The following is a 14,511-nucleotide window of genomic DNA, read 5'->3' as shown; positions in this document are numbered from 1 at the left end:
GGAACATGACACATAGAGATTCGCTACTTAGAAGACGGTCGTGTGTGAAACGCAATAACCAATCCTCTACACTTCTACAGGGTAACTGAAACTTCATGTCATTAATCTCTTTTGAACGAATCCCATTCCTGAACAGTATTCTATCCTACTTTTACGGAAAAGCTTTGTCGCAAGTCATTGACTATAACGGTGAAATGGCTCTAATATTTTAAGCCTTGATTTAGAGCCGTAAATGAAACAACTATAAAGAAGTCATGATCGAATAAGTATTCGATAAATACGAAAATAATAGTACAATCTGCGCTTCAGTGTGCCCTTGACAGCATGCATAAAAATGTCAATAATTTCTCACAATATCTGCGCAGATCACTGATATGAGACTTCCATCTTACAATAATTTATAATCAAATACCAGGCCCAAAAAACTTGCAAAGTAGCCTATACAAGCTGGAGCTCTGCTTCATTGAATGCAGTTTAGGATGTGGAAATAGTCCACGATGAACGCAAAAAATGGACAAACTGCGTTTTTATAGTAGCAGTTAATTTAAACTATTTGTATAGTGCAAAATACACCGGTGTATAGAAACAACATCGACAACGCTTAGATGTTGAGTGGGACGGTGAATTGATCATTTTTCAAGATGGAACCCATGTCCGGAAATTCATGGTTTGGGCCCTTTGGGGCATCGTAGTTTGAGAACGGTTCGGATATTGTCATGGGTGTGCGTTCCACATTTCGTTAAGAAACCCAACAAGAGAATCACACCGTATAGTAAATTACAAAAGGTGTTCAAAATGTTGACCTCCTACTTGACTGCAGAGCGTATATAGGCGGTGCAGAGACTGACGCAGTTTGGGCAAATAAGTGCGGCTTTGTGCTCAGTATTTCAGTCGCAGCGTGGATTCGTGCGATGAGGTCCTCCTCTGATGTTACAGGAGTAACATACAGTACACCATAGTCTTCATAGCACACCACAGAAAATAATCAAGAGGTGTAAGATCAGGTGACAATGGTGGCTATGGTACAGGTCTCTCTCTACCAATGTACCGCATGCGCAGGAAAGTTAAGGCGCAATTCGTCCATCCACATTACGCTGATAGCTAATGAGTTGCATAACTATGTAATTAAGGCACCAAAAACAACCCGATGAAACTTCGACGCCCCAAAGCGCCCAAACCATGAATTTCCGGACATGGATTCCCCCTTCAGAAATGATCAGTTTACCGTCCCGCCCAACATATTAACCGTTGTCGATCTTGTTTCTATACACCCTGTATTCCAAATTTCGCAGAAGAGCTATATTCATTTTATTACATCACAAGAGAAACGACGAAATTTTACAGAAATAATAAACCATATCCATAAATTTCTACTAATTTTGGATTACCGGCGGAGAAAGGAAGAGTAGGCAGACCTCCGAAACGTTTAACAGATGACATCCATATTTACAACGCTAGTGAGTTAAAAAGACTAAGTCCACACCTGTGGAGTAACGGTCAGCGCGTCTGGCCGCGAAATCAGGTGGCCCGAGTTCGAATCTCGGTCGGGACAAGTTACCTGGTTGAGGTTTTTTCCGGGGTTTTCCCTCAACCCAATACGAGCAAATGCTGGGTAATTTTCGGTGCTGGACCCCGGACTCATTTCACCGGCATTATCACCTTCATTTCATTCAGACGCTAAATAACCTAGATGTTGATACAGCGTCGTAAAATAACCCAATAAAATAATAAAATAAATAAAAAGACTACGAGCAATTGAGGGCCGTTTTTGCAAAACTTGCTAACTAAAAGAACTAAATTTTACAGGAGAGACAAAACACTATAGTAAGCAAGTTTTGCTGTAACTCTCATCTATAGCAGAAAGCAAGTTTTGAAAAAACGATCACACTTTGACACACTACAATGAAGAGAAATAACCCAATTTTACTAAGACGCTTTGAACATCATGTAGAGGCCTCCCTTATGTTAACGAATCCATCAAAATCTCAATTTTGCACATTTTACAGTTAGCAAGTTTTGCAAAAACGGTCCTCAATTATATCTAGTAAAATTAGGCCTATAAACGACGTATCGTAACATTTGGTTTAACTCCGATCTTTCCACATATTAAGTTCACTGTTGGTAGTCATTCCAGGATCCGAGAGTTCAGTGCGAGGCGAGGCTTGTCGCCACAAGCCTCGAAAGGCATAGCTACGACCTTGACTCGTAAGCTTGAGGGAGTACCGGGGAGGGGATATCGATTCGCTACATCTACATGGTAAATGAGGCTAGCCTTGTAGCCTACCGTCACAATAATACCACAGTCTACTATATACAGTCGCGAAGCTCAATATGTAGTAAAAATGCAAACATGGGTAGTTGCCCACCATCGCTACTATCGCCTCATCATCGCAGATCTCTCTCCTAGCAGCCGACAAAATATGTTAACACTTTCGTTGTGTTCTTTTGGAAAAATTAACACCTTCCTTCCATTATTGAAATATTAAATGCATGAAGTTAATTTGTTATTTTATTAATTATATTAAATTCCACCATAAACTCGAAGATACCTGCAAGAAATAAGTTAATATAATTTTTGTTTGTGCAAAACGAACTGAAATTTACTATAATAGCTTCACTCATTCAAGATTATAGCGATAATTAACTATGAAACCAATAAATATTAATTTGCATTTCCCTTTGCAACAATAATAATGGAAATATGAATTAAAGGAGTATCTTACGTGTACCGGTACTTGTAGTGTACGCTTACGTAGTTAACAAAGTGGGATGAGGTTAAGCAATAATAATCACACCAGAATTGGAAATAAAACGTGATCAATAAATTTTATTGTAACAGACTTTTTCTATGTCTCTAGTAAAGTAACAAATAAAAATAACAACAAAATTAACAGCTATAATTAAAAACATATCCTTTGAAAAAAAAAGTAGGCCTAAGCAATGATAATCCTACCAGAATTGAAAATAAAACGTGATCAATAAATTTCATTAAAACAAACTTAATTTTTCTACGTCTTTAGTAAAATAACACATAAAAATAATAACAAAATTAATAGCTACAACTAAAAATATATCCTCTGAAAAAAAAAAGTAGACCTAACCTTTATTTCTCTGGAAATTTAGCAGCCTAAGTGACAGAACTTTAACAGGTATCTAATGTCCTTTCGGTTAGACTGAAATATTTCATTGTGAAATTTAAGGATATAATGTATTCTAACAGTCACAAAGAACTTCAAAATAACAGTTTTGTTTCTGCACAGCATTCTTGTGGAAACCCAGGAACCTTTCTGAATCTTTCGGAAATCGGAAAAAGGATAACTCTGGCCTCTTTCTCTTACTGTTGCTACAATTTATAGCATTACAAACGTCTCCTCCTTGTCCCATATTATTATTCCAATTATTATATCTTAGCCATTAACATTTTAATTATAACCAATAACGAACATTTCACAAGCATCAATGTGAAATACGCAACGAGCTAGCACTCGATAGAAATACGATACAGTCCAAAGTCGACCATGGACAGTCTATTGTTTCTAGTTGCTAACCGCTTGGAGCGCTTTATCACGAGATTTGCAAAAAAACACCTCAAGCTTCGCGACTGTATATAGTAGACTGTGATAATACGTCGCGCTATATTGGTGCTCTATGAATGGGCTGTGTTGTTGAGCGTTAGTTTAATCAAAAGTGCATGCGTGTGTGTTTTACATATTAATTTTGTATAAAATGGCTCATGCTGAAAGAACATTGAGGTTATTATTATTTATTTGTAGAATTGAATGAGAAACCGTTTTAGTTGGACGTATGAAACAAAATGACCTTACAAAGACAGGAGATCGACACCACATTTACGTATTAAAATAGCGGATGAAGGAAGACAAAATATAAATTTTAAATTTTCGTAGAATAAGAAATATTCTTGGCTAATAGGGTGCTCTGAGATAAATAAGTTATATTGTTATATACCTGTATTCTGTTTGGGGGGTGGAAATGAGTGTTCATCATCTTTTTGTACGGTCTGTGTCGCAAAAAAATAGTTTGATAGAAAACCGAGAAACATCTGCTGTATAAAAATATATAAGTTAAGCAGATTTTTTTAGCCTACCCAGTATTTACACCTTAGCTTCGCCACGGACTACCAGACCACTAGACTTAAATACATGTTTATTTCTTCAGCTTAAAATGAACACTTCAAATATAAGATATTCTGAAAATTTCGACAGATATGTTTTGTTTGACAATACTAAGTGGCTTGTGTATGGCACATAATTAATAGTGAAACTAGTTACATATGCAATAACGATGCACTGCTAACTTATTGGTGAACAAATGGGTAGAGTTAAAGATAGGAAGAAGGTTCAGAGGTTATCCGATATAGAGCTGAAGGACAAGTAAAGATTGGTCAGTAGGGAGACTTGAATAAGGAAATATCCAACAACAAGAGAATTTCAAGTTGCATGTGTATTTGACGGACCTATATACCATACGTCGAGTGTTTTCCTGGTGAGTAGACACGAAGTCAGAATATCTAAAATATTAAATGTATTAGCAAAAGAATTCTTCTGTCGGCATCATATCAAGGTGAAATTTCTTTTGTATTGTTATAAAATTCTATATTAAAAAGCGGAAAGTTTCACATACCGAATACCGCTCAAACACCGATTCTAGTCTCTTAATATTCACGCTATTGTGACTTGTTTTATTCCAAAAAGAGATTTATGTAAAATCGTGTGATTATTTAGAGAGAATACATTTCTAAAGCATATTAATACAATTCAAAATTAATTTAACACTGACAAGACAGTATTATAATCGCTAAATATTTTCACATTTTATTTAGTCAGATGCGTTTCCAATTCACTGTGGTCTAAAGCAAGGAAATGCACTATCACCTTTACTTTTTACTTTGCTCTAGAGTATGCCATTAGGAAAGTCCAGGATAACAGAAAGGGTTTAGAATTGAACGGGTTACATCAGCTTCTTGTCTATGCGGATGACGTCAATATGTTAGGAGAAAATCCACAAACACGGGAATTTTACTTGAAGCAAGTAAAGAGATAGGTTTGGAAATAAATCCCGAAAAGACAAAGTATATGATTATGTCTCGTGACCAGAATATTGTACGAAATGGAAATATAAAAATTCGAAATTTATCCTTTGAAGAGGTGGAAAATTTCAAATATTTGGGAGCAACAGTAACAAATATAAATGGTACTCGGGAGGAAATTAAACACAGAATAAATACGGGAAATGCCTGTTATTATTCGGTTGAGAAGCTTTTATCATCCAGTCTGTTGTCAAAAAATCTGAAATTCAGAATTTATAAAACAGTTATATTACCGGTTGTTCTTTATGGTTGTGAAACTTGGACTCTCACTTTGAGAGAGGAACATAGGTTAAGGGTGTTTGAGAATAAGGTGCTTAGGAAAGAAGAGGGGCTAAGAGGAATGAAGTTACAGTTACAGGAGAATGGAGAAAGTTACACAACACAGAACTGCACGCATTGTATTCTTCACCTGACATAATTAGGAACATTAAATCGAGACGTTTGAGATGGGCAGGGCATGTAGCACGTATAGGCGAATCTATAAATGCATATAGAGTGTTAGTTGGAAGGCTAATATTAAAATGGATTAGAGGGAGGTGGGATATGATGGTAGAGACTGGATTAATCTTGCTCAGGATAGGGACCAATGGCGGGCTTATGTGAGGGCGGCAATGAAGCTCCGGGTTTCTTAAAAGCCAGTTAGTAAGTAAGTAAGTAAGTAAGTAAGTATTTATCACTGGCGAGTTGCATACAAATACAGGGTGAACCGTAAGTAAAATCATTAATTTCAGAGAGTTATTCTTTGAGATATTTCAAACAAGAAGTTTAATACAATTTTGCTCGTTTTTGCTTCCTTTTCGAAAAAAAAAAACTGTTTTATATTAAACATTTCATAGCGTGTTCTGGGAAAGCCATTGATTTAATTCCCAATATGATCAGTCAATTTAAGAGATCAGTGTATTATGATAATAAAGGATTGAAAGAATTTTAGTTTTGTCCTTTGAAATTGCAGAAATTTGATCTGAACAAATGTAACATTTTAAAATTCCTTTGCAGAACGAAAAGTTACATTTGTTCGGATCAAATTTCTGCACGTTTAAACGACAAAAATAAAATTATTTCAATAATTTATTATCATAATACACTGCTCTCTTAAATTGACTGAGCGTATTAGGAATTAAATCAATGGCTTTCCCAAAACACGCTATGAAATGTTTGATATAAAACAATTTTAATCTCGAAAAGAAAGTAAAAAGGAGCTAAATTGTATTAAACTTCTTTGTTTGAAATATCCCAAAGAATAACACCCTGAAATTAATGACATTACTTACGGTTCACTATGTATAGTATTCAAACACGTTTTACAGTTCACATGTTAGTACACATCAAGAACGCTCCGAAACAGACTGACTTGCTACTGAAAAGATTCTACAAAGAGACGAATGACAACAAAGTTGTTTGCTTGTGGTCACTGAGCAGTTTATCCAACTACTTCCAGTTGAGTGACCAATACAGGGAGCCTGGAACAAAGTCTAGCCTTTATGTTCCACAAATGTGCCATTATATTACTCTCTTACTTCTTGAAGACCGTGAAGTTGATATAGTGTACTTAAATAAAAATCACGTACAGTATTTAGGTCGAAAGTACAATTTGCTTAATAACAAAATTCAATTTATCCTTTTCGCAACATTAAAGGCTCATTCACAATGAAAATTAAACATAACGTAAACATGAACATAAGCACATAAACATATGCCACAAACTTAAGTAGCCAAGGCCCATTCACAATGAAAATTAAACATAACGTAAACATAACACGTGTGTGGAAACAAACATACCGAATCAACAAAACTACAGAATCTATTACATAAAAATGGAGAATTGCACAATGACTGACGATGTAGCTATTCAATTTATGTTTCTAATAACTACAATGGCATCAGTATATGGCTTTCAATACTTGAAATCAAAGAAACAGAGATGTAAAATAATCAACTTTTCGTCATATGATTCCATGTTGCGCGCCTAGCTATCATCACGGCCAATAGATCAAAATATTGCCTGTAGGCAAAGCCCATGAGATGTTAAACAAAAAGTGAAAACACGCTTTCCGCTTGTGTACTGTTTCCAAATCGCATAAACATAAGCATGAAAGTTTGGAGTTTGCAAACTTTCATGTTAACGTCTTATGATTAAGATTAAGTTTATGCTTATGTAATTCATTGTGAATGCTTTCATTAAATAACATGGACAAAAGGTTTTATGCTTACGTTATGTTTATGTTTAATTTTCATTGTGAATGGGCCTTAAGGCGTGGGCTCTTTATATCTACTTACTTATGGCTTTTAGAGAACTCGGAGGTTCATTGCCGCCCTCACATAAGCCCGCCATCTGAGCAACATTAATCCAGTCCCTACAATTATATCCCACCTCCTCAAATACATTTTTATATTATCCTTCCATCTACGTGTCGGCCACCCCAAAAGTCCTTTTCCCTCCGGCCTATAGGCTAATACGCATTTCTGGATTCACCCATACGTGCTACACGCCCTGTCCATCTCAAACGTCTGGATTTAATGTTCCTAATTATGTCAAGTGAAGAATACAATGCGTGCAGTTCTGCGTTGTGTAACTTTCTCCATTTTCTTGTAACTTCATCCTTCTTAGCCACAAATATTTTCCTAAGCACTTTATTCTCAAACACCCTTAACTTCTTTTCCTTTCTCAAAGTGCGAGTCCAAGTTTCACAACCACACAAAACAACCGGTAATATAATTGTTTTATAAATTCTAACTTTCACATTTTTTTAGAGCAGACTGGATGACAAAAGCTTTTCAACCGAATAATAATAGACATTTCCCAAATTTATTCTGCGTTTAATTCCCTCCCGAGTGTCATTTATATTTGTTACTGTTGCTCCAAGATATTTGAATTTTTCCACATCTTAAAAGGATAAATGTTCAATTTTTACATTTCTATTTCGGACTATGTTCAGGGCGAGACATTATCATATACTTTGTCTTTTCGCGATTTACTTTCAAACCTATCTCTTTACTTGCTTCAAGTAAAATTCCCGTGTTTTCCCTAATAGTTTGTGGATTTTCTTCTAACATATTCACGTCATCCGCATAGACAAGCAGCTGATGTAACCCGTTCAATATCTGCCATTCTCAGTTTTCCTAATGACACATTCTAGAGCAGAGTTAAAAAGTAAAGTGCATCTCTTTGTTTTAGCCCGCAATGATTTGGAAAAGCACCCGTCAGAAACTGGTCCATAAAGACTCTGCTGTACGTTTCACTGACACACGTATTAATTAATCGAACTAGTTTCTTGGGAATGTCAAATGCAATAAGAATATTATATAAAATTTCTCCCTTAATCGAGTCATATGCCTTTTTGAAATCTATGAATAGGATTCTTTATTACGCACTCAAAATAAAATACGAACAGAATATGATTGGTATTTGGTGATACTTGGGATACAATTGTAAGTGAAACAAATTTACAGGGATACCGATGTGCCGTCAACTGAACAATATTAAAAACAATTACTGATTGTCATAATTTAATGCCAGTTCTATAGCCTAGTACATTTTCATTGGACGAGTAATAACTTGTTAACGCCCAACTAATATTTCTAGTTTCCGAAATTGGCAGAAGTTTGGTGACTGTTACTGGAGACCCTGACTGCACCAATTACCTACGGCAACGAATAGCAATAGCCATCCAAAGTGGAAACGCAGCCAGCATTTTGGGAACCTTTCCAGACGCCAATTCTCTGGATGAGATTTTCTTTATTTGAATGTCTGAAAGCAAGACGAGGGTGAAGTACGAAGCTCCGTAGAACGAAGATAAAACTCCACTCACGGCAAGAATCGAACCACGGACCGTTTCGTTGAAAAACACACGCACTATGTACAGAGAAATAGTGACAGACCATAAATTCAACCTGTTACGAATTAAAGTCTAAAAATTCCTCGGGATATAATGAAATTACAAGTGAAATATTTAAAGCCAGTTCACAAATAATAGCCGGGCCCTGTCTTATTTATGTAACTTTTCAATGTTAAATAAATATAGGTAATTGAAATTCATTTCCTGGATTACAAAAAGCGAAAACATATCTGCGGACTGACAGAACCTTCTGTGCGCGCGGACCAATATTGGGGAACAACTCTTCTAACAGTTCAGAGAGTGACCTTCGATAATCCATTCAGTGGTGTCCTTTGCATAGATCAGACTGCGATAAGCCGTCAGTAGAGTGTCGCCAAGGTCAGAGTTCACGCTTGTAAATTTCCGTTGAGGCTACATCCACGTCGGATAATGTGTAACATAATACATGAAGAGTACAGGAGAAAAACAATCAAAGTCACAAATCCCTTAAGGATTATTGTCATCATCTAATTCAATACGAAAGAGTGTCCCATAAAGAACGTAATTTTTAATTCAATAATAAAATACATATTTTATTTGAAAAAATGCTAATGTTATTAAGTCAATCATCATCATATCATCCTTCACGAATTAGGCCTCTGTAGACCTGTTTCGGCCCCATCTAGCAGTTTTCTAAAAGGTCTTCCTGGTCGACGATGTCCTCTAGGTTTATACTGCATCATAATTTTTGGGATTCTTGAATTTTCCATTCTTCTTACATGATCTAGCCAATTTAATTTGTATCTGCTGATTTTTTCTTCTACTGACTCTACTTCTAATTGTTATAAAATTTCTTCATTCCTTTTTCGGTCTAAAAGAGTATATCCTGCTGTCCTCCTGAAAAATTTCATTTCCGTTGCTTTGATTCTGTTCATGTCTTTTTTCTTTAATGTCCAAATCTCGCTTCCGTATAAAAGGGAGGGTAATGCTAGTGTATTATATATTTTTATTCTTGTAGATTTTTGTACTAACTTAGATTTTAATGTATTTATTCCTTGAATTTGTGTAAGTCAATATGAAGCACAAAGACTGCGATTAAACATGAAACAGTCTCGTCTTCAAAAAAGTATGGCCCAATTAGTTCGCCAGTTCATAATCCGCACCAAACAGTAACTCGTTCTGAATACAGCGACTTCTCACGGATCATGAGAGGATTCTCCATCCCTCAAATCCGGAAATTTTGTTTATTCACATGACCATTAACCCATTTGATCCCAAGACACTTTCAATGATTGGAATATAAATATTTCAGAATTGATATTAACTCATTTATGCCCAAATTATTTTTTATTAAAAATGGTGTTTCTTATATATTCCTTATTGACACATAAGAAACAAAATAAGATGATTATTGGTCCTCTCAAATCATTTACGCCGTAAATAATGCATGTTCCCATTTGGGAACAGTGGGAGCAAAGGGGTTAAGCTGGAAGTGTGCTTCATCAGTGAAGATTATTTTCTTATGAAAATCACTATCCAATTCTTGTTTTCTCGTCCATCGGTAGAGGATGTTGCCCTCGTCAGACAGAGCGTTGCTACGAACCCAATGAAGTCGATTCACCGCCTTTCTCAACAATTAGCCATTCCGAGAAGCAGTTTGCAGCGAATTTTAACAATAGATCTGTATATGTATCCTTTTATGGTCCAACTAACATAAGAGCTTCAATGGTTTCTGGTTTTTCAAGAAATGAATTTAATTCATATATTATTAATTATATTTCTATCTTTTTAGTTTTTATTATATTAATATAAATACTATGGGGGATAATTTTAGGAGCTGTTACTTTTATTTCTACAACAATTAACATAAAACCACGATGGACCATTTGAAGCGTCGAACATATTGATATTGAGAAAACAAAGCACAGCACTTCAAATAACAAATGACAAACAATCTCCTAACAACGCAGTGTTGTGATGACGAACAAAAACGCTCCGAACTTACGCATGAACCTAATATAAACATACACCTCTCACTGACAAAAAAACAAGAGACCAACCCTGGAGGACTGAAACAACAGACGCGTATGGGCTATTCCATATGAAATCGATCAGTAAAAAACCTCGCATTTTTTTATACTCTAATTTTTTCCCTACTTATACAAGGTGCTGAGGGAAGTGCATTTTCAAAAATATACTCTCGAAAGTCAAACGGTTTTCGTATTATTGAGCGACAAATTTAGCGTATTTTATAAAAACAAGCCTCTTTCAGCGCTCAGAACTCTGGAACCATTTACTGCAGAACATTGAACGAGAGCTTATTTTGAACTGACATTTGGTAGTTCATGTTAAGAAGTAATCCTTATTTTTATTGTACACAGAGAGACAGATAATCTGATTTTACTTGATTTTAGGCTTTTTGGCCATTTGTAAAAATGTAAAAAAAAAATATATTGAGAAAAAACCTTGCATTATTAAGAGGGATTCGGCATTGTTTGCTTAGTGGTACGGCAATAAGTTTCGGAGGTATTAAATAGATTATTTTCACACGCCTAGACTTGAACGGCGCAGTATCCCACGCACTGGCCGAGAGCTGAAGATAAGCGAGCGTTGGGCGTCATTTTACTCCTGTGTTTATGAAAACCTATGATAAAGCTAGCTCAGCCATGACTGCTAGACGACACATCACATGTTTGTCTCCTGGCCTTGCTTGTCTCGGCTACCTCCCGTCTCACAGTCAGCTGGTTAGTTCACGCGCGTACTATTTATTTTCTTTATTTGATATTTTCAATACTTTCTTATCAACATACCATCAGTAAAAAATATGTGTTTATTTGTACTTTCAAAGCGGAATCTAACTATATATTTTTGAAATATTTTTTCCTAGCCAAAGGCGTCTTAATGAGGAAAAATCTAAATTTCTCCATTTCCATAAAAAGCAAGAAAATCTGTTTATATGTCAATATAAACTTTAATTTGTCAGCATCAAAATAAACCATGATTTTGATCATTGGGTGAAAGGGTTTCGGAGCTACAACAGTTTAAAGTTGCTAATTTTATGAAAATATATATTTTTTAATTTAAACACTATGAAGTTCTGATGCCTCAAACTTTGCACAAAGCATTGTATCACAGTTCTCTACGTACAAAAAAAGTTTCATTGTATTTAGAAATAGTAAGGTCAATTTTCTCTATATTTCGATCGATTTGAGATGAAATAGCTCGTATAGAGCAGAACGAAATCCTCATGCACTACATGCACAGTCTTTGCACTCTCAGAAAATTGGAGTATGGTGCGGAGTGTTTCGTAGACGAGTTATAGGACCAATTCTTTTTCTTAAGAAACAGTAACCACAGAAGTCTACCTGGAAATATTGAATAGGTTAGTGAATTAGTTAACAAATTGTGAACTGAGGGATATTTCGAACAATGCGGTACACATCTCACACTTCAGATGGCAGAAATTGAAAGGTTTATTTGAAGACACAATTATCTCAAAAAATATTTGGCCACCAAGATCTCCCGATCTGATGCCAACCGACTTCTATCTCTGGGGTTTAATGAAGGGGGAAATGTGCTGAAATAAACCTGCACAACAAAAATCATAAAAGAGGCTAGATGTCAAGAACTGCAGTCATTACCGACGCCACTTCAAGAAAAGAATTTTCCAGCATTGGCTATGAGCAGGACCTGTTTTACATTACTGAAAGTATATGAATTTTCAAGACAAGCTTTATGCAACTTACAATTTTACAGACAACAGTTTGGGACTACAAGCTAGAGAATCACACTGTATAAAGATTGTACCTACTTGTATCACATACTGTACATGCATTTTAATTGCATACATAGAAAACTGAAGTGTCGGACAGTATCTTCGGGTTGAAAGGTTATCACCAACAATGTTTCTAAAAATGTTATCTAATTACGGAATTTATAATAATGCACTAGCCATTGGCGTAGTTCAGTAGGCTAAGGCGCTTGCCTGCCGATCCAGAGTTGCGCTCGGGTACGGGTTCGATTCCCGCTTGGGCTGATTACCTGGATGTCCCCAATCGTAAGGCGAATCTTCGGCTTTATATCGTCAAATATCATCTCACTAACACCAATTCTATCGACGCTAAATAGCCCACTAGTTGATACAGCGCCGTTACATAATCTAGTATAATAATAATAATAATAATAATAATAATAATAATAATAATAATAATAATAATAATAATAATAATAATAATAAAATATGCAAAAATAACATTTTTCTCACAGTATTAAAAGGATAGAGCAAATATTTAACTGTTATAAATGTAAACTATACACTTAAAACTGCAAACATTTATTATAATAATAATAATAATAATAATAATAATAATAATAATAATAATAATTATTATTATTATTATTATTATTATTATTATTATTATTATTATTATTATCATCGTCGTCGTTGTCGTCATCATTATCATCCTCAGCAACAACATCAGCATCATGGTTTAGGTCCCACAGTCTGTTCCAGTTCAAGAATTAATCGCTCTCTTTTTCTTAGATATCTGTGCTCGCTTGAATTGTGTTACCATGCTTATTTTTTGTAATTTCTAATAATCATACATATCATAATTTATTTATTATTATTATTATTATTATTATTATTATTATTATTATTATTATTATTATTATTACCCATCCCTTTATTAATGGATCTTACAAAGTTCATACTGTGGATGATAATTTTTCTGGGATTCTGCTGTAGTCATTTTTGTGATATTCTCCGAAGCTATCCTTAATTTCCATAGAGCCTTGAATATTTTGGTTGAATTTAATAAATTTATATTTCATTTTATAAGGCTTTATTCCACTTCAATCTCTCCTCCTAAATCAACCAAACTTCACTTCAACAACTTCCTCGACTACAGGTCCAGCTAAGGGCTTGTACAACTGTATTAAGTATTGTATGTAATGCTAAGAATTAAAAAAGGAAATTCACTGAGATTAGGGTATTTAGACTATTTGGAATTCACTAAAATGAATAATGCGAGGATACAACATTTCTACAGCATTAACCAATCATTACACTCTAATACATGTTAAAATTCTTCTCCAGGCAACTTACAAATGTTTCATAGAGTTGTGCACAACCGGTTACGAAAAATAGAAATTATATATTGCTATTGAACGCCTGGCGCTGTAGTCAGTATGCAAAGATTTTCCGTTTCGCGGAGTGTCTCAGGTTCGGTTTAACCCCGGATATATGATCTGGAGTTTAACGAATATTCGAGTTGTTTCTCACTCTTTGTTGGTGGACGGCAAAGGCAGACCACATTGAGCCATGCAGGAGTTGCAAGAGCCCTTGCAAGGGCGCGATTACAATCTTGTAGGCCTACTAATTAATTGATAATTCTTCTTTTCTCACTACAATCAATCAATCCATTCATCGATTGGTTCATTCATTCATTCATTCATTCATTCATCCATTCATTCATTCGGGTATTACAGTTGGTATTGTCAAGAGCAAAACATATCTTCTTAAAAATGATTTATAAATGAAATAATGGATCTGCTTAGAGTAAGTAAAAGGCATTAGCTACTATTTTA

The 14,511-nt window shown here is 35.1% G+C and overlaps 1 protein-coding gene across 1 annotated transcript in view; it reads left to right on the top strand.

Annotated features, from left to right (window-relative positions):
• The first annotated feature begins 4,349 nt into the window (after positions 1-4,349).
• The window catches only part of LOC138712489 (facilitated trehalose transporter Tret1-like), a 25,000-nt gene continuing 14,838 nt past the window's right edge, over positions 4,350-14,511 (top strand). Inside the window, exon 1 of the mRNA XM_069844365.1 lies at positions 4,350-4,503. The gene's annotated coding sequence lies outside the window, so the exon portion shown is untranslated. The remainder of the gene's footprint in view (positions 4,504-14,511) is intronic.

The sequence above is a fragment of the Periplaneta americana genome, chromosome 13, assembly GCF_040183065.1.
Source record: "Periplaneta americana isolate PAMFEO1 chromosome 13, P.americana_PAMFEO1_priV1, whole genome shotgun sequence".
In the NCBI taxonomy this organism is placed as follows: Eukaryota; Metazoa; Arthropoda; class Insecta; order Blattodea; family Blattidae; genus Periplaneta; species Periplaneta americana.
This window is presented reverse-complemented; position numbering and strand designations above follow the sequence as displayed.